The following is a 26,279-nucleotide window of genomic DNA, read 5'->3' as shown; positions in this document are numbered from 1 at the left end:
GAGTAGGCCTTCCTTCCTCCGGCTGCCGGCACCGGCTTCCCTCTGGCACCCGGGACCCAGGGTGGCTTCCCTCCGGCTGCCAGCCAGCACCTGGGACCCGGGCTTCCCTCCGGCCACTAGCAGGCACCCTAGACGGTCCCGGCTTCGTCTGGAAGGACATCCGGAAGGATGTCTAGTCTAATTAGCATATTACCCTTTCATTATTATAGATAATTCACATATCATAAAATTCACCCATTCAAAGTATATAATTCAATGGCTTTTAGCATATCCACAGAGTTGTAAACCTATTACCACAATTAAGTTTAGAACATATTTTTCCTCTCCAAAACCCTCACATCCCTTTAGCCATCAGACCGCCTTTCCTAGCCCCATCCCACCTGCCTACCACCCAACCCTAGGCATCCACTAATCTATTTCCTATGTCTGTGCTGATTTGTCTAAGCTTGACATTTCATATAAAAGGAATCAGACAATAGGTGGGTCTTTGACTATAGCTTCTTTCACTTAGAATGTTTTACTTCTTTCTTTCCAATTTTACTTCTTTTTCTTGTCCAATTGCTGTGGCTAGGACTTCTAACACTATGTTGAATAAAAGTGGTGAAAGCAGACATCCTTGTTTCTTGTATTAAGGAAAATGATTTAGCTTTTCCCCATTGAGTATGGATGTTACATGTGAATTTGTCATATATGGCTTTTATTATGTTGAGCTCTGTTCCCTCTCTTCCCACCTTGCTGAGAGTTTTTATCATAAATGTAAGCTGGACTTTGTCAAATGCTTTTAATGCATTTATTGAGATAATATGATAGTTATAATTCATTTTGTTTATATGGTATATCATGTTAATTGACTTGAAGATATTGAACCAACCTTGTATCCCAGGAATAAATCCCAGCTGATCATGGTGTATGATTTTTTAATGTATTGCTGGATTTAATTTGCTAACCTTTTGTTGAGGATTTTTGCATCTATGTTCATCGGGGATACTGGCCTGTAATTTTCTTTTTTTGTAACGTCTTTCTCTGATTTTGAAATCAGGGTAATGCTTGGTTTTACTTTCTTGACTAAAGGCATTCATCCTATCAAGCTCTATAAAGCATCCTCTCACCAAAGAAAAATAATTTACTTTCTTTTCAAAATTAGGTTGAAAAGTACTAAATGTCCTTTAGAATCAAGTGGCACTGCTATTCCTAAGCAAGGCCCACCACCTTATAAGGGCCTCGATTTTCTCAATTATGAAACGATAAATTATCCAATTATGGTAAAATAAAAATCATTACTGTGTTTCAAGTTTTAAGAATCTAGATACTGAGGCTCAAAATGCAGTGGAAAGAATTATCGCAAAACAATTATAATGCTGATTAGGACCCAAATTATAGTCTAGTAACACTAGTCTAAAGCCATTCTACATGTCGAGAGATAGAGTGATACATGTTCTGATTCACCTGTCCCTCCCTCCGATCTCGGCCAAGGATTTAATTGGCTATATCCATCCAGAAACAGAGGGCAAAGGAGCCCGGTGGGGTAGTCCGTACAAGTCAGCCCCCTGGGGCAAAGAGTAGATATTGAGGGACAAAAAGAAGACCCCTGGTCCCCAAGCATTTCAAACAGCATTTCAGATTCTGAAAGCTAAGAGTAAACGAGGAAACAGAAATGCCAGAGCTGCCTGATGCAAGGTCTGCACATCATTAGCCTGCGAAATGTTTATTTATAAACACAAAGAATGTTCGGGAGCGTCCAAATGATAAGGAGTCAGTGTGCATCTGTGGAGATCCAAGTACGGGAAATTAACAGATGCACACACACAGACCCTCACACTGTCACTATCAAAACCACTTTGAATTCCCCGAGAAGGAGCAGACAGATAACTGTTTCTAACCAGTACGAAACTTATCAACAAATTAAAAATAAACTGACCTTGCTCACTGAGCAGATAACGCAGACGCTCCGCGTTAAAAATGGAAGTGTGAACAGCCGAACCGAAATAGCTTCGTTAAGCCTCGTGGTGAGGTTATGACAGCCAACGTTCAGACGTTAAGATGATAACATTAGCTACTACCAACCGGGCCCAGCGGCGTTAAGTCTGAGCTTGGTCTTAGGAAGGCTGGCAAGCCCTGACCGGTGTGGCTCAGTGGATAGAGCGTCGGCCTGCGGCCTGAAGGGTCCCGGGTTCGATTCCGGTCAAGGGCATGTACCTTGGTTGCGGGCACAGCCCCAGCAGGAGGCAGCTGATGGATGTTTCTCTCTCATCATCGATGTTTCTACCTCTCTATCCCTCTCCCTTCCTCTCTGTAAAAAAATCAATAAAATATATTTTTTTTTTAAAAAAAGAAGGCTGGCAAGAATGGCTGAAGAAGAGCTGCGGAGGCCGAGAACTAACGTCGCGGTGAACACGGTCCCAGGCTAGTCCACTCACTAGCGACGGCGCCGACAACACCTGGGCGGCACGGCGCTGCGGAAAAGCCATTCCATTTGCAATCTAGTAAGAGCTCGCCTTACACAAGCAGAGGATCCGTCATTCCCTCCCATATACAGAGCCATCCCCCTCTTCCTCTCCTGCTAGTGCTGAGCATACAAAGGCGCAGCATCGGCACGGACCACACGAGCGTGCGGCACGTTCCTGGATGCCCCGTGATCCCGAGACGCAGACTGACAGGGACTGAGGCCCTGGCCCCTCACAGCTGCCGGAGAACCACGTGGAGACGTGTAGTAACCTGGACGCATCTCTTATGTGGGGAGAGGGGCTTCTTCCCGCATTCATGCAAAAATGTGTGTCCATATCTGTAGAGCAGGCGTCCTCAAACTACGGCCCGCGGGCCACATGCGGGTGTTTTTGCCGTGTTGTTTTTTTACTTCAAAATAAGATATGTGCAGTGTGCATAGGAATTTGTTCATAGTTTTTTTTAAACTATAGTCCGGCCCTCCAAAGGTCTGAGGGACAGTGAACTGGCCCCCTGTTTAAAAAGTTTGAGGACCCCTGCTTTAGAGGGTAGTATGTTTAATGTTGGTAACAGTGTGATGGTGGCCTTCGCTTGTCTTGTTTATCTGGCATGTGACAAGCTTCTTCAATATGTTTGGAGGCAACAACCTGAGAAGTTCCATGTCACTAGGACTTTAAGGGGGAAAAAGTTATCCATTTTGTTCTGAACCTCTTAACATGACTCCCACCCTCCACCGAATGTCCTTCTTTCCAAAGGAACTACCCTCCTCCCGCTGGGTGCTCTTGCTGTAATACTAACCGCACCCGCCCCCTCACTCTCTTTTCACTCTAAGATTCAAGTGTGACAGCCCCCTCACTGGACTGCCGCTTCCCAGGGCGCCCGGCCTGCCTTTGGTGGCTACTGCCGGCACGCCTCTCGGAGAGCTGGGACTGAAGGACAGCTCACCCGCGGGTGACCAATACCCAGGCCCTGGGCTCTCGCCAGCTTGGCTGACACCTGCACGTCAGAATCCACACCGGGAGGACCTGCCTGCCCACAGAACGGGAGGAAGGTGGCCTCCACCATGCTCCCATGGGGGTGGGATCACCACCATCCAGAGCCTGAGCTCATTCAGTGCTGACCGGACAGATCGCGGGACGCACCGCACAAAAAGCTGCCGGGCCTCCATCCCGGCGTGAACCCCTCCCCCCCCAGGTCCTGTCTTTCTGGGAACTCAATGGAACTGTGATCCAAGCAGCCCCCCAGGACAGAACACAGAACACGGAAGTTTCACCTTCAAGGATTCCAGTGCATTGACAGCCACAAGAAGCCCCACAGGCAGGGCAGGACAGGTGACTAAGAAACAAGGCCACGAAGCAGACAGCTAACCAACCCCATCTGCATGGAATTAGAGATGGGGGGAAGCGGGGTGCGTGTTAGGGGAATGGCTTTGAGTAGGAAGGAATCTGCAGGCAAAGAAAGTTTATTATCTACACTAATGAAAGAGTAAGATGCAAACTGACTGTACCTTCATGTCACCCACCAGCCAATCAGGAGTGAGTATGCAAATTAACCCACCATCTTTGTTGGGTTAATTTGCATACACAGGCACTGAGCAGCCAGGGGTAGGGCGGGACACTTGCATCGTCACCATGGCGACAACACCGGTGTTCCACACTGCCCTTGGCTGCTCCAGGCCTCTGGGCAGCGTGGGAAGGCAGAAAGGCAGTTCCGGCCGGAGTGAAGGCGGTGCCGGCAGCCAGGGGAAGGAAGGCCCATTCTTTCACGAATCTCCGTGCATCGGGCCTCTAGTATATAAATACATATAGATGTGTACACACACACACTCTCACACACACACACACACACACACACACGCACGCACGCACGTATCCACCCTTCTCTACATAAGGCACTTTGCCAAGAGTAAAGGTTGCATAAGAAGCATCGTATTTGCAGCTACAGCTCAGCCTCTTACGAGCCCAACTACAACTTGCACATTTATAATTTAAGCAGTGCTTTCAGATTATCGAATTGAGTCATCTTACACCCCAGCGGGGCAGGGACGATTATCGCATGTAATTGCTACGGCTGGGGAACGGGGGCCACTGGCTAAGGTCCTGCAGAGTGGAGCGGAGCCGAGATGTGCCCGGATTTCACCGGGTCCGGGCCCCGTGTGCACCCCCCCCGTGCAGAGGGGATTCAAACCAACGGCCCTGGGGAGCTGGGCAGAGTGCAGCCAGCAGAGTGTCCAGCCCCATCACAAAGTGGACCCCCCACTCGGGCAGACAACCTCTGCAAAGTGAGCCCTGCCGGACTGTCCGGATGCAGCAGGAACCTTCTGGAACACCCAGGAGCTGACACCGAGAACGCAGGACGCCTGGCCCCAGGTCTCTCGGAGCCCGTGGCCCCACTGGACACCACCAGTGAAACGAGTAACTCAGCATCGTCAGGTCAGTGGGTCCCGGGGAGGCCTCACAGGTGAAGAGGGGGGACGCCAGGAAACAGCACGAAGCACACCACACGGCTGATCGCGAGCAATCCATTAGCGGCAGCATTTGAATTAAATTACAACTGGATTTGAGGTATTTATTATGCATGAGACTCTCTGTGTTTCAATTAGTTTTCTCTCCTCCACATTAGCCCACCCACTTTAAAGCCTCCGGCACTCATTTGATTTCCCGCCAATAATTTGAAGCTAATGATTTGTGTCTCGGTTGTGTCTGCGTGGAGCCTCCTCTCAGGCGGTGGCCTCGGGGATTTGCTTGGCGGGGGCAGAGCCTTAGCCTTCCTCCCAGATTTAGGAAACAGGAAGACAGAAATCCAGACCTAGCAGATCTGTCAAACTCATTTTCTTTCAGGGTTTTTCTGCCAATTTGTGCTCGCTCCCCCCCCCCACCCCCTTTCTCTCTTTTCTCTCCTTCCTTCAAGTGAGAAAGAATGTGGGGAAGTACTGTATGCTCCCCCAGCTAGCGGGACAGAGGAAAGTGCTGGGGAGGACGAAGCAGGAAGGTGGGGCCCGGGAGTGAGCAGGAGTGGAGTCTGGGCACATCTGGCCATGACTCCCCCCATCCTCTGGCTTCACAGGGGGAAGCTGGCCGAGAGCCGCAGGGCCTGATCCCCTCTCCTCCTCCAACCTCATCCTCAAAGCAGGGCGCGCATTAAACCTCTCATCGCTAAATAATGAACCATCCACTGGCACGCTGACAAGCCGGCCTGCACTTTCTTCATCAGCAGCCCACCCCAGCAGCTCTGAGTACAAGCTCCTCAATTAAACGTGTCACTTCAGTCTTCCACAGGAGCCTGGGCCCCGTCCATCGCCTCGAAGGAGCTTCCTTACGGCCTCTCCTCGCCTTCTCCCTCCGCCCAGCCTACCAGGGGGCTCCTCCCCCCCCCCCCCCGAGCAGGGGTACACCATTAGCCCGGAGGCTGGCAGCAATGCGGCCTACGGCAGGCCCACCGCCTTTGGAAAACGGCCCGTTTATGAGACTTTCCATCATATAATTCCTCTTCTATGGTCCTAGAGACTCAGTGGGCATTCGGGACGACGATAGTGCTGCTGACAGGCCACCGATGGCTGCTTACTGTAGAGAGATGGTCTAGAAAGAGCAACAGCGTTTGACACCGAACCCCCTACTCCCTCTGCCTCGAACCCGCGCCCCATAACCCAGCTCTGGCTCAACACTGCTCCTCGTCCATGTTGGAGCCTCTTCCTCACCGGTCTCTTTCTGTCCTCTCTCTCCCCAGTCTGGCTGATTCTCCTGTAAATGGCACACCGAGCCCCTGGCCTGTCCCAGCTGGTGACCCGCCTGTCCCCGGCGCTAGCTTCATGTGATCGCCATCCCAATGCCGCCGCCTCCCGCCGCGTCTGCATGCCCCTGGCTCCCTTTCCTTCCCCGTGCCCCCTCCCGACCTGACAAAGGCCTGCTCGACCTTGAAGCCTCTGCCCGGCCAGGTCCCTCTGTCCTCACCCCAGTTTGGGATCACGCACTTGTTAGCTGTCTGTGTGACCACTAGTCCCACCAGGTCGGGGACTTGGCCCTGTAGTTAACCATCCTATTCCTCCAGGACTTGGCAAGTAACTGATACCGAGTCCTGAGTAATCAACCTACAAGAAGATTATGTGCAAATGATAGAGATGAGAAGCAAAGCAAACCAACGAAACTTGAACATGTAACACAGGGAGGCATTCTGAAGTTTAGGATGCGTTTACCATTATAATGTATTATCCTCCAAATAACAGTAACAGATTTAAAAACCTTAAATAAGTGTTCATGCCCAAGGCAATGATTTCTGCTCTGTGCAAAGAAATATTTGAACACAGGCGTCAAAATGCACCAATGACCGAAAGCAAATGAACCCCCAGCTGGCTTTGTGGGTTACAAATAGGCTTATGTGTGTGTTTACCTATACACACATACACATGCTCACACATACACTCACCTAGAGTCCTATTACCGTCTGAGCTATCAGTCTATGAACTGCCAATAATCTCACATCCATTATCTATATTGAGACACAGAATGCTTTTCTTTTCAAAAAACAGTCATGTTATAGGTGCATATAAGCCATAGGGCACTGCGCAAATGAGAGCCATCATGCCCATAATTGGGATTACATTCCTGTAGTGCTTTAGTGTAAACAAATCTTCTCCCAAACAGCCCTGTTATAAATGAGATATTTGCATTGATAAATGCGCCACAAAATTTGTTGACCAAAACTGTTTGCAATGTAGAGAACTTCATTTCACAAGGCATTTATTTCACACCCTCTGTCCGGGCTCGCATACAACAGATACCACAGAGCCCTTTGCCAAGCGTAACGGGCCCACTTTCTAATAACCTTATCAATGGAAGAGCTCTTACTAGGTTGCTTGTCTCTGGAAAACATAGGCCAAGGCCCTGAAGCTCGAGGAAAGACACTATTTTAAATTCTACTTTTCAATCTTCCGTCTTTCACAACCAGTCTTTACATGTTTACATCTTTTAAGGTGGGGAGTGACGTTCTAAAAGGGTGACCTTGAGCCTCCTCAGCTGACCCAAGGCAGGTGAGAGCATCCCTCTGCTGAGACTTCTGGAAAGACTGTAACATATGGGGAGCATTCGTCTGGTACCTGGTACCCTGGCGGGTGCACTGTACATGTTTATAGAATTATTTTCTAGAAATAAAGCTACTGGTAAGGGGATTATTGGCTCTGGAATGAGAGCACCTGGGTTCAAAATCAGTGTGATTTTCTACTAGTCATGTGACCTTGGGAGTCACTTACTTAACGCGCCCAAGGTTCAGTGTCCTTGTCTGGAACAGAGGAATCACAAGACCTCCTGGGTCCTGGGGTGGCTGCAAGATTCGATTAGACAGCCTAGCACTGCACCTAGCTGTAAGGCGCCTTCTTATTTCCTCTGTGTTAGTTTCTTTTTTTAAATCCTTATCAGAAGATATGTTTTCATTGATTTTTTTTTCTCTTTTTTTTCTTTTTTTTAGAGCAAGAGAGGAAGGGAGAGAGAGAAACATCAATGTGAGAGAGAAACATCGATTGGTTGCCTCCCACTCGCGCCCCAACTGGGGACTGGGCCTGCAATCTAAGCATGAGCCCTGCCCGGGAATCAAGCCTGCGATCTAAACCTGGTGACTGGTGTACAAGACGATGCTCCAACCAACCACGCCCCTCGGCCAGGGCTCCACTGTAGTTCTTCCATTAGCATGTGGAGAGAGGAGGAGACTGAGAAATGGCCAAGAAATTCTGCAAGACTACACATTCTCTACAGGAATTTTAAAAACAGACTTTTGGTTTCATTCACATGGTAACCTTTGAAGTTAATAAGAGAACTTCATGCCCATGTGTGTCCACGTGTACAAAGAGGCGTAAAGCAGTGGTAAAAGGCGGACTTGATATGTACATGATACTGCCCTGTCAAGCAAAGGTCTAATGAGGCTGTACCATGCTCTATGAAGTTAAGTTTTTTAAATATTTTTATTGATTTCAGAGAGGAAGGTAGAGGGAGAGAAAGACAGAAACACCAATGAGAGAGACAATCATTGACTGGCTGCCTCCCGTATACCCAGTACTGGGATGGTGCCTGCATCCCGGGTATGTGCCCTGACTGGGAATCGAAACTGTGACCTCCTGGTGCATAGGGGGACACTCACAATGGCCGGGTTGTATGATGTTTTGAAATAATTTAAATAAAGACAGCAGTGAGGCAAGTTGGCCGTCATATGACACATGACTATATAAGCATAACACAGACCCCCTAGCATAACACAGACACACTTTGTACAATACTAGTTTCAATAAAACATCATCATCTATGACACTGAAATAACGCTCTTCATTCCAATTTAATGTTTTTCTTTTAGTGCTTTGGCATATGTTTATAGTTTCTTCGATTTTACCATTACAGGAGACATGTATTATAAGACAGGCTTAACTAGCTTTATATTTTGCATATTTATAACTAACATGATATGACTTAAATATTCACTGAAAGAAGCCATTTTTTTTTATTTCTCAAACTTTAGAAACAGTTTTTAGGGAATGCGTTGATTAATTCATCAGATCCCTCACAACATTATACCCAAACTTCTTTGCCAAATCTCTGATCAATGGAAAAGCAAATAATTCTGAAAAGTAATGAGAGGCTGTGAGAGAAGAACTCTGCGTAGTATCCTTCCGATGCCATCCCTACTGTGATCACAAGTCAACATCATCTACAGCGGATCTACTCACCTCCGTCTGGGAATGAGACCTGCGTGCTCTTTGCCTCAAACAGCCCTACTGGCAAAGAAATGTTCGTTTTATTTATCCTATTTTAGATCATTATCGTTTCCTGCTACACTGGCCACACGGCTGTTACAAACACAAGTGAATGAACAGCATGCCATTCTGCTGGTTCAGAATAGCCGACGCCACGATCTTTGGTATAAACAGCAAATGAATGAATTACATCAGTGACTTACAGAATCTTCAAAATCAAATAAAACGAAAAGGTGTAAAGGAAGATGGTATCAAATCAAAAATTAAAGCAAGATTTAAAGAAGTCCTTTAATAGAGGGACTTACCAGTAATAAGAACATCCAAAAATCCCTGCTTTATGTTAGACTAAAGCATGCTACAGGGCTATCTGAAAATGTGGAAAGGTCATGATTTTCAACTTCCTCCAAAAACCAACAGAAAAATAAAAGAAACTGCCAACATGTATCCTGTTCCAGAGAAAAGGAACAGTGGTTCTCACTAACATGTACCCGCCCCGTCAAGTGGAAGCTCTGCAGAATTCTACACACTAAATCCAATCCGTGGCCCTTGCAAGGAAGAGCTTGGTTATCAGGCTCAAGACGGGTTGGGTGGTGTTCAGAGAACTCCAAAGCTGGACTACGCTTTGTACGAGGAGACACCAAGGCCATACCACGCAGTCTCCCTCCTTGACAACGGCCCTTGCCTACGGAACACGCTACATTCCCTCTGCATTTGCACTCGACATGAAGACAGGGTTTTCATGAAACATCGGAATGTCCTTCCCGAGGTCCATTCGGTGCCCCAGGACTCTCAGGCTAACTGAAAGGATTCCCCAGAGCTAAAAAGAACTTTCCGGACCAGCCGGTTTGGCTCCTGGTCTTGGGCAAACACTACACTTATCTCATTCATAAGAGGAGAGCAGAGACGGTCACATATAAATGGAGATGGAGACTCCTAAAATTCCTTTCATTAATGCCGTGAAAAAAAGAAAAAAAAAAGAGGGACAGCAGCACCCCCACAGTGGGGACGGGAGCGCCTGGGCGAAGAACCTAAGGCAAGACAGACAGATGTGGGCAGCAGCGGCCACTGCTGGGACAGGGACCCTGGGATCAGGGGAGGGAGGATGCTGCTCGGCCTTCAGCACAGCTTCCTCCTGCACCTCCTCTCTCACATCCAGTTCCCGGGCACACCAAGTCCTCCTTCCTACAGCGTGCTCTCTCAAGCACCCGGGCCTCTTTCCGCCTGGACTACCCGTCGCCAGCTGAAAGCTCCTATTTCTGTCTCAAGACCCCAGGAAAACTCTCCACGCGTCAAAAGCTTCCTCTTCTCCCCTTCTCCCCCCCACCCCACTCCCGCCAAGTTAGACCCCTGTCCTTTTTGGACCCAAAGCTCACTGCTCACTCCTCCCTCCCGAGCATGCCGACTACCCACCGGGCTGCCCCATCCAACCTGGTAACTCTGAACGGGACTCTTCCCCTGGGTGCTATGGCACGTTCCCCCGCACACGACTGAGAGGAGGACCCACTGGGACTGCAATTAGCTGCATACCTGGTCACTATGGACTTTCGCTGACAAGAATGCTTTTTATTTTTTATTATTTTTTTATTTTTTTTTTTTTGGGCAACTGGCAACTTAGTAAGTGTGCTCTACAATTTTTTAAAAATAGCCTAACATTTAGCTATCTAAATTGTCTAAGATTCCCTCCTTTGCTTAGCTTAATTTATCAAGATAAAGCTGTCGTTAAAAAAAATCAATTCTCCTCCACATCATCAACCACAGATGGGGACCAGCAGTCTTTTCTGTCCTTGCTCTAGATTATAAAAGCCCTTGTTCTCCATCCATTCCTTCTAGTCCTTTCTTCCATTTCTCCATTGATTCTTAAAACATGGCAACGAATCCAGAGAATGATGTTTTCCAGGAGAGACACAGCAGAGGAAGCGATGATCTCCATCTGGCGTGGCTCTGAGTCCTGTCTATCGTTGAGTCCAGCTGCGTATCTGTGGGTTTCTCCGTTACCTGGGATCCCACAGCTGGGTACCACGCTGCTTCTGAAGAGACCACAGCTTTAAATTCCACAGCCCCCAGGAATGGCTGTTTTCTCCCCGCTGTAGGATCAATTTACTGGTTCAGGAAAGAAAGAAAATAAAGAACGACGTTCTGGTCGATAATTTCAAGTAGTGTAGATTCCCCAGTCCAGTCCTGCAGTCAGGTCAGAGGTCAGCTGATATGACCTTGAGGAGGAGAGCGCTGTCCCGCAGGACCCAGTCCTGAAGCGCGAGCCCGGCGCCCATCCACCCCTGGGACAGGCACTTTCATTCTAAAGAGGCAGTCGCTTTACAACGTGAATGCTTTTCCAGAGAAAACGTGTCCTGTGCCCACAGGGATTTCACTGGTTTTTAAAAACTGGCCCATTCATTTATAAGCAATGAAACCAAAACTTTGGCAAAGGGAACCACGAGGTCAGAAAAACATCTCCCTCCCCCTAACTGCAATTCTCCGGAATGACATCACCCGGGGTCTGGTCCAGGGACCCCCGGAGCCTGCAGAGACCAGGGGCAGATTCCTCAGGAAGAGGCCGAAGGCTGATACTCCAAGAGAAAGAAGAATATCCGGTAATTAACTTACCAGGAGGGAAGGAAAGACAAGCCTGAGGGCGAGGCGTAACCCAAAGACACTCGCTCTAAGTCCACAGAGCAATGAGCAATGGATACGGAAGGTCACTACCCTGAAAGCGAACACACCCGGAGGCCTCGGGGGGATTCTGAAGACCAGGAGTGACACCTGCATTCAGAAATCTCCGTGTCCTACTTAATACGGCCACTTCGAGCAGCCCCCGTTCCCACTCCACGCGAAGACAGAATTCTCCAGAAGCTCTGTTAAACAGTGTGCAGTTCTATCTATTCGATTTCTGCTATAAAGATGCCTCGCTTTCTCAATTTTCAAGTTGTTAGGCGATATCCCAAAAATGTAATTATATGGCTTCCAATAACTAAGGCAGCACAGACAACGGAGAAAAAAAAGACAATACTTTTTAAAAACCTGATACCTTGGATTATTAAAAAATGCTGAAACAAATTATAATAAATTGTGATAGAGTTTCTTTTGTTCGTCCGTTACTTACAGCTTATACGTGAATCAGGCCCCGGCTAACATTTAACCCAATGACGTGCCTAATGTAATATACTCTGCCGTAAATCTCACTCCATCAGCTAATATTAGCGAGCCCCTAGGACACTCCACACCTTGCAATCATAGAAGGAAACGTTTAACAATACCCCAGAAGGTCCCGGGTCATTCCCACTGGAGATTTCCAGGAATGCAGACTCCCCGGGAGCCGGCACCTCCTCTCCTCCTCCCCTGGGGAGGGCAGCTGCCCTCGGAGCAGCTTTAGGATGGTGAGCAAGGAGGCTCTGGGCTGGGCCACCCGCTGGGGAACCGGCGCTGCAGGCGTGGCCACGGGTGCGGAACCAGCGTGACTCCCACGCGCCCAGGAAATCGCTCCCACGCAGCGCATCCTTCTAGACCCAGCCCGGTGCTAGTCAGTCTGGGCAGCATCACCTGTCCTCCTCCGGGTCCTGGGCTCTGACAGCAGAGCAGGTGCCTGTCTGGTGCAGGCACGTCCGTGACACTGCAGCTGCATTGTACTCTTCCAGGACGGGCCGTCCTCCACCTGCCGCACCTTGTCCAGTCCTAGCCCAGCGGTCGGCAAACTCATCAGTCAACAGAGCCAAAGATCAACAGTGCAACGATGGAAATTTCTTTGGAGAGCAACATTTTTTAAACTTCAACTTCTTCTAACGCCACTTCTTCAACATAGACTCGCCCAGGCCGTGGTATTTTGTGGAAGAGCCACACTCAAGGGGCCAAAGAGCCGCATGTGGCCAGCGAGCCGCAGTTTGCCGACCACGGTCCTAGCCTAAATAGCCATCGACTCTTTTATTGTTGAAGCCCCAAATAGAGCCACTTAAAGTATGTTTTTTCAAAAAGCAAATAACTTATACATAGATATTAAAAGCCACTTTTGGGCAAATGTTTTCAGATGATAAGGAATCTCTCACAAAAATGAGCTCTATTTAAAGTTTTTGTTTTTTTTTTACAAATGGGTTGTCATCTTTTATCTGTTTTAAAAGTTGCAATCATATACATCTCTCAGTTTTCAGGCCATCCTACAAGAGTCCATCTTCTCCATCGAATGAGTCAAATACGCCACTGACTGTTATTTCTCCCGTCCTGCTAACGGTGCTTCCTGGGGCAATTCCGTCCGGCTCCGGGACTGCTCATGCGCCTTCCCTGAAGAATGAGTCCACTGAGTCCACTGATTTAGAAAAGTAGTTCTTGCCCGGCTGGGGTGGCTCAGTGGTTGAGCATCGACCTATGAACCAGGGTTCCTGGTCAGGGCACATGCCTAGGTTACGGGCTCGATCCAGTGTGGGGCAGCTGAGCCGATCAATGACTGTCCCATCATTGATATTGCTATTTTCTTTCTCTCCCTTTCTCTCTGAAATCAATACATGTATTTTTTTAAAAGTAACTCTTTTCTGTGTGCATGCATCAGCATGTGGGCCTGCTCACACGGTCGGAGCAGGGGCTGACCTCACGGACACGTTAGCGTGAGGCAATGAACCATGTGCACACTGCGGGCCGAGGGGAAACATTGGACAAGGCATGTCACCGGATCAAAGTACGTAGCATCCGCGGGAAGGAAAGGCAAGAGTTGAGCATTTTCTTCATCGTCGTCTCTAGAAATAACACCTTTTTCCTCAGCCACTCCTGAAACCAGGGAAGGCCCGCGGGAAGCGCAGGGCCTGGTCACATCTCGCTGTGAGCTACGGACACGCTTGCGGACACCAGAGGCTCGTCCACGTGTTTTCCACTCATTCTCACAGGATCACAGCCCCCTCGGGGTTAGAAAGTCTTTCCAATGGCAACCCGCACTGCAGGCTGGCCCACCCCCCTCCGGAGACTCAGGACGGAGCCGATGCAGCCTGCCAACGAGGATCCAGTCCCCATCCAGTCCTTCTGCGACACTGGGGACTCTAACAGGCAACCCCGTCCAGAAATTAATTTGCATTTTTCCCTACCAAGGGCTCCAAGTCTCACAGAGTAACTCTGAACATCTCATTACCCCTGTTTCCTATTAGAGGATAAAGTGGCGGCTCCCACATATTGCTTCATGGCCACACAGCTAAGCTGTTCCTTAAAGGGCAGTGTTCGGAATTGGACACTGAAGCTCCAGTTTCTTGAATCTAATGAAAGTACACGTTTTGGAATGTTCCATTATTTGGGACACAAATAAGAAGAAAAGGCGAAATGCAAGCCATCCCCAACGAGGAGAGAGAACATCGAGTCACGCCTTAAGGACGACGTCGAGGCCCAGGTCAGGGTGGGGCTGCACCCACCAGAAGGTTCCCCCCTCCCTGGTCTGTGACCACAGGAGTAGGGTTTGTTGTTCTCCTCCTCACCCTGACCTCAACCCAAGGGGCTAAGAATACTTTCTGACCAGCCTGAAAGCAAGTCCCAACGTGTGCCCACGGAGCAGAAGGAACGCTGATGTGCCATGTCCTGCCCCTGGACGTGCAGGGGACGCGGGCCTGGGAGAACATGTTCGTGGCTGTCGATCTCTTTGCACAGCCATCCCCCCAGTTAGCTCCTGGAGACGCAGGTAGGATAACTGAGTAACCAAGGATAGTACCCCCCAGAAACTCATTCCCAGCATCAGGATGGAGACCACGGTGGTAGGTCGCCTGCATTTCCTGGCTGATTGTCCCTGCCCACCCATGCTGGGCGCTAACGAATAGACAACAGCCGAAGGTCACGGGGCACAAGTACTGTTATACTAGGAGAAGGCTGGGCCGCATTGACCAAAGTAGAAAACAGCAAGAAAAAAAACAAAACACTGTTTTGTACATCTTTCCAACACAACTTAAAAGACCATGAATTATTAAGAGAGAGAGAAAAAAAAAAAGACCTTGAGGTTCATTTTATGGCTGAGGAAACGAAGACCCCAGAGGCCTGTGACCTGCACAGGGACAGGCTGGTTAGCTGCTGGATCCAAACGAAAACCCAGATTTCACTTATTCCCAGCCCGAGGCCCACTCACCAACCCCACACCTTGATTTCAACACGCCGTCTCGTCCTTCACACATTGGAAAGCTGGCTGAACACACATGCGTGCGTACACACACACATTGTAAAGCTGGCTGAACAGACGCGTGCGTACACACACACACATTGGAAAGCTGGCTGAACACACACGCGTGCGTACACACACACACACTGGAAAGCTGGCTGAACACACACGCGTGCGTACACACACACACATTGGAAAGCTGGCTGCACACACACGCGTGCGTACACACACACACATTGGAAAGCTGGCTGCACACACACGCGTGCGTACACACACACACATTGGAAAGCTGGCTGCACACACACGCGTGCGTACACACACTGCAGTGAGAGGAACGGCGCCGTGTTTGTCCTGTGGGGCAATGGGAACAGGCCTCGATGCACGGAGTCGGGGTTGGCAAGCCCTGCCCAGTCCGGACTGGGAGGACACACTGGGTTGGCCCTGTGATCAGCACTTCCCCACGCGGAGGTGCACGTTTCCCTTTAGCTCGTTCTCCATGGGCCTGGCAGAGTTCGGCAGGGCAACCCTGCAGGGCCCAGTGCTGTCTCCACCGCCCCCACCGCGTCCGAAGCCTGCCCGAGGAGCCAGTAAGCAAATGAACCATGAAGATGTTTGTCTGGCAAATTCTAATGACCACAGAGCAGCAGCACGTGACTTAGTGCTAGCAGCCAACGTAAATAAGTCCTATGTCTTCCCTTCTCTGGATACCTGTTCGCCTCGGAGCCCTTCCAAATATCGCTCAAAGGCAGCGCCTACGTCGCCGCGTCTACCTGAGCACTCACAGGCCATCCTGAAGGCAAAAGCCGGTCCCTCATACAGAACTCCGAGGACATCAATGGGGCAGGCCCTGCAAAACAAGTTACTGAGCTCAAACATAGGAGGGAAGGCATTTTCTTGGTTGAGTTCTTACTGTTTCTTTGTTGGCTTGTTTTTTGTTTGTTTCATTTTGTTTTTATTATTTTTTACTGATTTCACAGAGGGAGGGAGAGGAAGAGAGAGAGATAGGAACACCAATGATGAGAGAGAGTCGTGGATCAGCTGCCTCCTGCACGCCCCACAATGGGGATCAAGACCACAACCCAGGCCTGTGCCCCGACCAGGAATGGAACCCTCACCTCCTGGTTCATAGGTTGACACTCAACCACTGAGCCACACTGGCTGTGCTGTTGTTTTGCGTTTTACTGGAACACTCAAAGTACCAAACAGTAATAGTAAGCATCGCCAACATTTCAGGAGTTGTTTTTGTGTCTTCCTCTGTTGTCAAGTATCTTGAGACACGGCCAGAGAGTCTCCCTGTTTACCCACATGGGAAAGAAAGCCAAGTTCAACACATCCACAGAGAAGGAAGGGTATTGGGAAGCAATGGGGGCAGTGCAAACACACACACACACACACACACACACACACTCACCACACACACTCACCCCATCATGGTCAACATACCTAAGCTCAGGGAGACCCTTACTAAGCTTACTGACCAGCTAAACAATTATCTGTTCCACGTTGGCCTGATCCTTCAACCTCACTCACCCAGAAAAACCTCAATACTGGGATGAGCAGCAAAGCACCCTCTCTCGTCCAGATGCAGAGAGTTGAGTTCCTGGACAAAACCCTTGCCGCCACGCATCTCCTCCAATGCATGCCGTGAGTCCGAACTGGGTGTCCGGCAGCCGTTATTGTTTGTGGTTCCTGTCCTTGCTACCTCCCCTCCTTCCATTCCCTCCAAGACCACGCTGAGCCTCCACTGGGCTCATCGCCCTGGAACACATCTCGCTTAGAGAAACAGGGGCCACCGGCCGTGGTCAGAAGTCAATTCCCCACTCATCTGTCAACAAACCTATATATACAGCCACGCCCATTCCAGCCCGACTCCAGCTGGAGGTCTCTTCCTGTCCTGTCCGGGGCTAGCTCTCCGACTGCAATTGTGTCTTTCACCCTGACTTTACCTAGAGGCACAGGTGGACCCCCCTTCCTTTTCCCTATTCTCTTTACACCTTCCTGTACACAGCCGTCAACTTGTTCAAAAACGCCCTCCCCCCACCCCAGGTCTCATCTTAATGCACTTCTCAGCTCCACTTGGCCGTCTCCCTCCAACCCTCCACACACAGCTCTCAAACACAGAGACGCCCTCACCCGACAACTCCCTCCCGGTAAGATAGCCAGTGCCCCACTTGGCGACCACAGCACCGCATGCTACGGCCCTACCCGGCGTCGCTGAACAGGCCCGACTTTCCATCTCACGCTCCGACATTTCCACGGGCCTCTTCAATTCCTAGGACATCATCCATCCACAGGTCCCGGCTCTTCTCACTCACCTTGTAAGATTTCATCCGGGGCCACGGGGTGTCACCAACAAACAGCAGCTGCTGGTGGCTCCTGGGTCTGGATCCGGGAGCCCAGCCGCAGCGCCTCTTCAGAAACCCATGTTCCATGGTCAGCGTGACCCTGGCTGGTGTCGTGTGTGTGGGCATCTCAACGTTGAACTGCTGAGGGGACTTTCTCTAAACCGGGTCTTGTCCTGGGTCTCTTCCCCCAGAACGGAGGTCGGAGTCACCCTCCAATCCCCAGCGGTGGGCACTGCGTCTGGGACTTCACACGTGCTTAATGCGCTGAATAAACTATTAATTATGACGGACGTCATCTGACGGTAAAGGCCATCGGACGCAGATTATAAACTCCTACTGCACGCATGTTCTCAAAGAGGAACAGAAGTGTTACGTACCTGAAGGTACCGTGTTATAAATGTGTTTTAGGAACTAATGACTTTTAGTGACCAGACTATAGGACCTTGGAGGCCACGCTAATTTCTGTCTAACCGGGGGAGAAGTTCGGCTTTCAAATAAGGCTAAATTTACTCTGGAACAACCTGGTTTGCAATTGAGAAGTGGATGCAATTAAGAGAACGTGTTTATACATTTCTAAAGATGGGATTAAGGAGGTATGTTCTTAGGCTAACGAAGTCCCTTTTCAGCTCCAGAATCACCCTGTTCCTTGCCAACATTACAGTTCCGCAATTCTTCAGTTATTATTAAGCTTAAACAATCCCTCTCCTTCCGTGTAATTCTAGGTCTCCTGGTGGGTTTTGCTGATTTCCTGTATGTCTTAAGCCTGTACCGTCTTAGGTGAAAGGCCCACTTCCTCCTCTCTCAGCCCCTTCTGGGGCTCCCGCCGCGAACAGGCTGTGTCCCCAACAAACAGCTCAGAGTGGAACCAGGAAGAGGAAAGAGCAGCACGTTTCCTGGGTTGGCCCCCAGCCCCTCCGAGTCCGGACCCTCCGGGCCCGTGGAGACATTGACCTCGGCTCTCCATGCTCTGTGAACCCCGACAATGACCGATGTATGCTTTTGCTTTTGGCTCACACACAGGCCAGGCCGCGGCCTGCCTCCGCTGAATGGCTCCTTGTCTTGCTCCCTTTCCCAGCCCATGCGCTCATCTCATTAGAATTTCTGTGTCCTCTGCTCCTGGGGAGTTCCTTCACCTTCATTTGTATTGGACAAAAGACGGCAATTTACGCCTAATTAACGGAACTGAGTCATAACGGGTCCTTCTCTCTTAGATGGCATTTCAACGTCCGAAATAGCCAGGGAGGTTGGCTGCGCCCCCCCACCCCCCCGCTCCGGCTCCCGGTTCGGAGCACAATGCGCTCTTTCAGGCCCTCCGCACGGGCCGCGCTGGGAGATGCTCTGGCCGCTGAGCCCAGGGCGACCGAACGGCATGCGGGCACAGCTCCGAGGGTCTGCCAGGCGGCTCTGTGGAAACAGGCAAGCTGACCCCGCACCCTTTTCTGTCTCTTCCTCATCCTTTGAAATGATCTCTTTCACCAGCGGATGAGTCTGAGAGCATTCTGTGTGAGAGCAATTTCCTTGCAGAAGACACAACAGGCAGGAGGAGAGAGGAGGCTGATGCGGACAGAGGGCTCAAAGGCTGTGCCTCTGTGTGCAGAGGAGCACGGACAGGCACAGGGCCTCCTGCCCACCCCACGGAGGGACGGAGGGACAGAGGGACAGAGGGAGATGGCCCAAGCCTTCCTGGAGAAGGCGAAGACACGTGTCCCCGCGGCAGCCGTCACCGGGTTAAGGTCCTAAATGCATCTTCTCACTCTCTCACGTGCCAGGGTACTTTGGGGTGCCCTCTCCCCGGACCGCATGCCAACACCAACAAACCCAGTCTGAGCATCGCCGCGTCCCTCCCGCCCGCAAGGACACCGTGGCGACACACTGGGGTTTCCCTCCCCGAGTCCCTTCATCCGATCTTATTGCGTCGGGTTAAGACGGTGGTCGGCAAACCCATGAGTCAACAGAGCCAAATATCAACAGCACAACGAGTGACATTTCTTTGGAGAGCCACATTTTTTAAACTTAAACTTCTTCTAACGCCACTTCTTCAACATAGACTCGCCCAGGCCGTGGTATTTTGTGGAAGAGCCACACTCAAGGGGCCAGAGAGCCGCCTGTGGCTCGCGAGCCGCGGTTTGCCGACCACTGGGTTAAGAAGAAGAACCATCCCTCTCTCTGCACGTCAAACACCTCAATACCCAAACCCACACTCCTTGGACCTGACATTGCAGTATTGCCAAGAGCGTGGCGCGACCACCGCACCATCACCGCCTTCTGCCGAAATGCACACTCGCCTCGGCGCCCATCTTCCAAACAAAAAGAAAACCAGGCAGAAAACCCTGCTGACCGAACCCTCACCACGGAGCCCTGGGCCCAGGAAATGACAGCTGTTTCACGGCAGGGCAGACTGGGCTGCGGATCACTCAAACGTCATGGTTCCTCCCTCACCCTCGCTCCCCCCCTCCTGCCCCTCCCCCAGAGAGGGCAGAACGGGAACATTATAAACACAAGAGCTTCCACAGATAGACCTCATCTGCCAAAACGCAAAGGTGACTCTCTGTCAAAAACATCCAACTGGACAGGAAGCCAGAGGACATCACACACAACGTGGTTCCCTGGGTTCCCTGGGTAAGAAGCATCTAATGTATAATGCAAAGCTGGCAGAAGTGGGTGAAAGAAACAAGACTGCTTCTCATCAGATTAAATTATACTTTCTTTCTTATTTCCTCTTCTGGTGTGCGAGACAGACTGGTACTCAAACAATAAACTAGATTTTTTGAGTATAAAATAAAAATCACTAGAACTTTTTTAAAATATATTTTTATTGATTTCAGAGAGGAAGGGAGAGGGAGAGAAAGAGAGATAGAAACATCAGTGATGAGAGAGAATCATTGGTTGGCTGCCTCCTGCACGCCCCCCACTGGGGATGGAGCCCACAACCCAAGCATGAGCCCTTGACTGGAATCTAACCGGGAACCCTTCAGTCCGCATGCCAACAACGCTCTATCCACTGAGCCACACCAGCTAGGGCTAGAAGAACTATTTAAGCGACTGTCCTTGCACAATGAGACGGGGGATCTGGTATCAGGGAGCAGACACACCCAGGAAGTCCCGAGTGTGCCGATGTGTTTGAAAGTTAATTTGTAAATCTGACACTGGAACCAGACGTTTTTCCAAACTAAATTGAAAATCATGGGAACGTCCGTCTCCTGGCCAGTTCAGGGAACCCTTTCTAACCCAGAGCCCCGTGAATTCATAGCACAAGGAACCCGAAGGCCGCCTTCCAGCTGGTGAACTTGAAGGCACACAGACGCTGAGAGTGATGGGGGAGGGGGGGAGGGCGGGGTGTCCTGGTGGAGGTCTCCCAGAAGGTGTGGTGAGCAGGGTCCCTCCCAAAGCAGGCAGGTGGGGGAGCGAAGGTCTCCAGCACCCACAGCGGCCCCCCCCACCCCCCGTGGTGGGAAGGGCTGCCCACAGGACGGGTGAGGACGGGTGAGGACGCTCCCTGGCAGCCCCCTCCCCAGCAGGCGGAGTGTTGTTAACCTGGGGGCTGTCTGCCTTCAGCAAAGGTAACCATGACGGAGTGGGTGAGGCAGGAGGAGAAGCAGATGCCCCGCGCCCGGGAGCGCAGCCGCTGCCCGCTGGCGGCCAGGTGGGGACGAGGGTGCAAGCCCGAGGAAGCCAGAGCTGACTTCAAAAATACTAACAGAGTGCTGAGAGGGGCGGCCGGAGAATGCGGGGGACCAGTCAGAGCCGTAAGAATATGCATCCTGCTCTGTTCTCCGTGACTGTTTGTTCTGATCAGAGAAGGCACGCGGGACCTGGGAGCTCACCTGGAGATGTAGCCTCCCCCCCTCACTCCCGCCCCCCCATGGGGAGAGGCCTGTTCTGTGGGAAGAGGACAACCTCGTGGCAGAAGCCAGGGCGCCAGCCTTTGAAGACCCCAGCCTCTGCACACCCGCAGGCCTCTGCAAATCTCCAGGCCTGTAACCTGCCCATTTGGCATCCCTTTTGCCTTCGTCCCCTGTAACATGTGTCCCCCCACCCAACATCCCCTGTAACATGTGTCCTCCCACCCAACATAAGCAGCTGGCTTACTGGGGGGTGGCTGACCTGCTGCCGGCAGGACTGGAATAGACGCTCATGTACGCCTCCCCCCTGACCGCTTAACTGGTTCAAGGCGTGACAGGCAGCATGGACCCACTGACAGTCCGGCTGCATGCCTCTCCGGTGTCATTCACAGAACGGCCTTCTAAAGAGCTGGGTCATACTGAGAACCTACGCGCCTACGCCTTCGCCTTCTTCATCTGCTCCTTCTCAAAGCGGGACAGGACCCAGAACAGAAAAGGGCAAGAGACACACGCGGTCACAGAAGAAAGCCATGTCTCCTTCCCTTCCCCTCCCAGCTCCCTTCACACCACGGCCGGGCCACGGCCCCAGCGAGAGGCCCCTGCACAGCAGCGAGAGCGCAGTGGACTGCTTTCACTCTACGGACGCCGGGTCAGGACGCCATGAACTGATAACTTTCTGCAAAAAAGGTTTTCGGACCTAAAATAAAGGAGTCAGAACACAGGGAAAGTCCCTTTAGGCAAAAACTGCCACAGAAAATCAAACGCAATATTTAGTCGTAACTTAGAAAGTATGACCGATGGCATACATTTCTTTACAAGTGTATCATCTTCACATTTTAATTATTCTTACAGTCAATTACATTTCCTAGATGTTAAGGAATAAATTAAAATGGTTACTGTGTTTCTCTCTGCATAGAGAAGTATTTAGTTTTTCACCATCTTTTTCCCCCAAAAGGTTGCATATAAACTGATTGTCTCTAGAATCACATTTTAAATGTTCTCAAATTATTTAAATAGCTAAAAACAACTTCAATTTTCTTCAAGTCCAATAATATTTTCTAAAGAAAATGGTTATGTCTAATTTATCGATTTCACATTTGGTTATATTATATCCATAACTTCTTTTAAAGAAAGATCGGAGGACATATGTAAAAGAAAGGAGGAGGAGGAAGAGGAGGAGGAGGAGGAGCCTAGCCAGTGTGGCTCAGTGGTTGAGCATCTTCAACCCATGAACCAAGAGGTCACCAGTTCCATTCCTGGTCATGGCACATGCCCAGGACGTGGGCTCATTCCCTAGTAGGGGTGTGCAGGAGGCAGCTAATTGATGTTTCTCTCTCTCTATCCCTCTCCCTTCATCTCTCTATAAAATCAATAAAAACATATTAAAAGAAGGAGGAGGAGGAGGAGGAGAGACTGGAGGAAGTAAGGTTATGATTGAAAATATGAGAATAAGATTGGTGTAGAGGGCCCCCTGGGAAGATACATGGGCATTTCTTTAATTATTGTCAGCTGAACTCAGGGCGACCAGCAGAGCCACGCCCTGGGAACATGCTTCCCCAAAAAGGCTGGACATGTAGTCAGTACTGACTCTTAACTTTGCCCAGGTGTCTTTGATATGTAAATCCAGTCAAGCAACAGGAATGCTGATGCCTACTCAAGAATGCAAATAAGCTCCTTTGATCCTAAGTTTTGGTGATACTTCCTGGTATTTGGGGGTATATAAATAAGCACTGCCTGGGCTCAGGGTCCCTGTCTCTCCATCAGAAGAGGGCAGCTTCCCACCCAGCTCCCAGCTTTATAAATCTATCTCTGTGTCTCCTTCCTTCCTTCCTTCCTTCCTTCCTTCCTTCCTTCCTTCCTTCCTTCCCTCCCTCCCTCCCCCCTTCCTTCCTTCTTTCCTTCCTTCCTTCCTTCCTTCCTTCCTTCCTTCCTTCCTTCCTTCCTTCCTTCCTTCCTTTCATTTCTCAATCCCTGCCCGCCTCCACTCAGAACCAGTTTCATCTCTCTTTCCCTGCTGGACTCGGAAAAGGGAGATCCCCGCCGTATCTGGCCCTGCTGCAGATTGGTACTTACCAGGACATATTCCAAGAGATCCCGTCAGAAACGCGTGTGTGGTGGGCACCTACTCCCTAAAGGTACAGGAAAGGGGCCAGGAGTGCAGCTGCCAACAGCACGGAGCTGACTCCCATCTCAATGGCGCCCTCCACACTCCAGAAAACCTTCAGTGCCCACCATGAACCGTGCTCTTATAAGTCCTCTGGTTACAGCAGGTTAGTAAATCTTTGGGGTTTCAGGGATGAGACACCAAAGTGTAGTGCGCGTGCTTCAAAGCACCACTGAATGCCACAGACAGAAGGGTCTGGAGATCAGCGAGTCTGGCTGTTCCTTTCCTTTCTGGATGCAAGTACTCACATTTAATTTATAAACAAAACAACGACACAGAAACAGAGCCCCGCAAAGCTCTCCCACACATTAGTAATAGTTCTGTTTAGCCTGAGTTGACCAACACACGGCACTCTGAAAGAGCCACTTCCATTTCAGCACGCTTGTAAGTATGTGCGTATGACACTCATCTCAACATCTACACTAACGTGAAGAACAGCGGCAAACGTGTGCTCCGACTGACGTGTGCCTTTACGTACTGGACCATGTTCTGAGGCCCTATCAGGGAAAGCACCAGAAACCTCGTCCATTTCTTCCGTGTCACTCGTCACTGACCAACCAGAGGCCAGAAGTGACCAAACCATCTCCCCACGGTCGTACCACTGGCTGGCCCTACCGTGACCTGACAATGCCGAGGTCTACTGGCTTCTCCCCACACAGCTTCTGCAAACATCTCCCGGGGCTCTGCCCATACCCTTCTCCAAAGATGCCATTTCCCCGTCACCCACAGCACTCACACGTAAACCCTGTGCCTGCCAGGCCGAGTGCCTTCCCCTGAATCCCCCCAAACTCGGGGAACGAACGCTGTGCATGCCTTTCTCCTTCCAATCTTACGGTGGATGAGAATTTAATGAAGGCTAAAATATAACTTTAGGGCAAAGGAGAATTTTTCTTTTATTGCACCGTAGGACGTTGTACCTATCATGACCTAAACATACCCAGAAGCCTGTATAATATTTCGAATGCAACACGGATCTATCTGGTTTGGGGGAAAAACATAAAAGGCCCTTCTACCGTTCACTCTGCCCACCACTCCAACACTGAGATAATGGATACGTAGCCTTAAATTTCTGGAGTCAATAGTGGGAGAATCGCAAGGGGACCGAGAAAGCATCTGTCTCCACAAGCTCATACCCGCTGTGTGCGTCCTCCGGGCAGTTTGCATTGATTTTACACTTAATTGTATAGCGGCTGATGTTCTCACATTTTCTAGGACAAAGCTGTATAAACGAGAGCATCCAGACATCCTCTGGAAGGAAGCCAAAAGGAGAAATAAACTGAGGAGTGCTGGTTTTCTGGAATACCTACATGATTTCAAGGAGTTTTCTTCTTTTCCTACCAGAAATTCACATTAGGTTCCTTAAACCAAAATAGGAGCAACAGGGATAGATGTGTGCTACCTTTTCTTTCCCTCATTTCCCCCCAATGTTCTTAAATCACTTTGAGAAACTGAAAGAAAATGAAAACCAGCTCCCGACACGGAAATGCTTTTCACCTACTCTGTGACTAATCGGGCTTCATCCCCGTCAGTTCAGTTAGCCAGTGCCCTTCACTGTCTGGTAAACAGTCCACACGTTTCCAAGATGCTTCTGTAAAGGGGCGGGGGGGAAGGCTCATTAAAAACCAGCCTCATTAGTTTCTCTCACCATCTAAGAAGGTAAAACAATATTTTGATGGGAATGAAGTGATTAACCCCAATGATTAACTCAAATTATTTTTCCAAGTATAGGTTTCCTGAAGCTTCCGAGAAAAATGCACTTAAAGAAAACCTACTAAATGCCATCTGGAGGCGCTGCCACTGGAAAGCTAATAAATAAAATATCAATGATCTTAGGGTACCCTCCAAGGGACTAGGAGGAAGAGACAGTAATAAAAACTGCGTTTCCAAAAAAAAGATCAATGTATACATTTTCATTTCATTAACTGAGCTCTTTTAATCCCTCTTTGAACAAGGCCCCCGTATTCGTCTGCTGGGGCTGCTGTGACCCAGAACCGTGGATGGGGCGGCCGAGACCACAGAAATGGATTTGCTGACAGTTCTGGAGACTGAAGTCCGAGGTCCGGGTCCTGGGCTCCTAGAGATGGCCTGTCTTCCCCCGCCCCTCGCAAGGTCTCCCCTGGGGATGTCTGCACCCTGAGGGCCTTACTCAGGTCAGACTGGGTTAGGACCCACCCTGATCATCACATTTTGACTTAACTTCCTCGGTGAAGACCCCATCTCCAAATACACTCATTGTTTGAGGTACTGGGGGTGAGGGCTTCAACATGTGAATTTTGAGGGGATAAATTTAGCCCACAACACCCCACTAACAAAACAGTAACACTTCATTTCCAAGCGGCTCTACAACGTCGAACTGTCCCAGCCAATGCCGTTTCTTCACCTTCAAGGTCGAGGAAAGGAGACTGTGGGAGAGTCAGACACTAGTGCCCGTGATGCCAAACCAACAACACGTAGTGCGTCGTGGTCTAAATCTTAGCTTTTTTTTTTTTTTAAGGGCTACTTTTGAGTATAAATGCTAAATTATTATAAAATAAAACACAAGTCAGAGGAACAGCTGGGACACATAAATATTGGTCATCACCACTGGGAAACCCAATGTAATTCAACTGCATCAATCCAATCATCAAAGTTCCTGGAAGGCCCT

The 26,279-nt window shown here is 49.9% G+C and overlaps 1 protein-coding gene across 1 annotated transcript in view; it reads right to left on the bottom strand.

Annotated features, from left to right (window-relative positions):
* CDH2 (cadherin 2) overlaps window positions 1–26,279 on the bottom strand; it is a 204,567-nt gene that overhangs the window by 101,926 nt on the left and 76,362 nt on the right. The gene's annotated exons all lie outside the window — the stretch shown is intronic.

This window comes from Cnephaeus nilssonii, assembly GCF_951640355.1.
Source record: "Cnephaeus nilssonii genome assembly, chromosome: 11".
NCBI lineage: Eukaryota > Metazoa > Chordata > Mammalia > Chiroptera > Vespertilionidae > Cnephaeus > Cnephaeus nilssonii.
The sequence above is the reverse complement of the archived record's forward strand: the minus strand, read 5'-3'. Positions and strand labels throughout refer to the sequence as shown.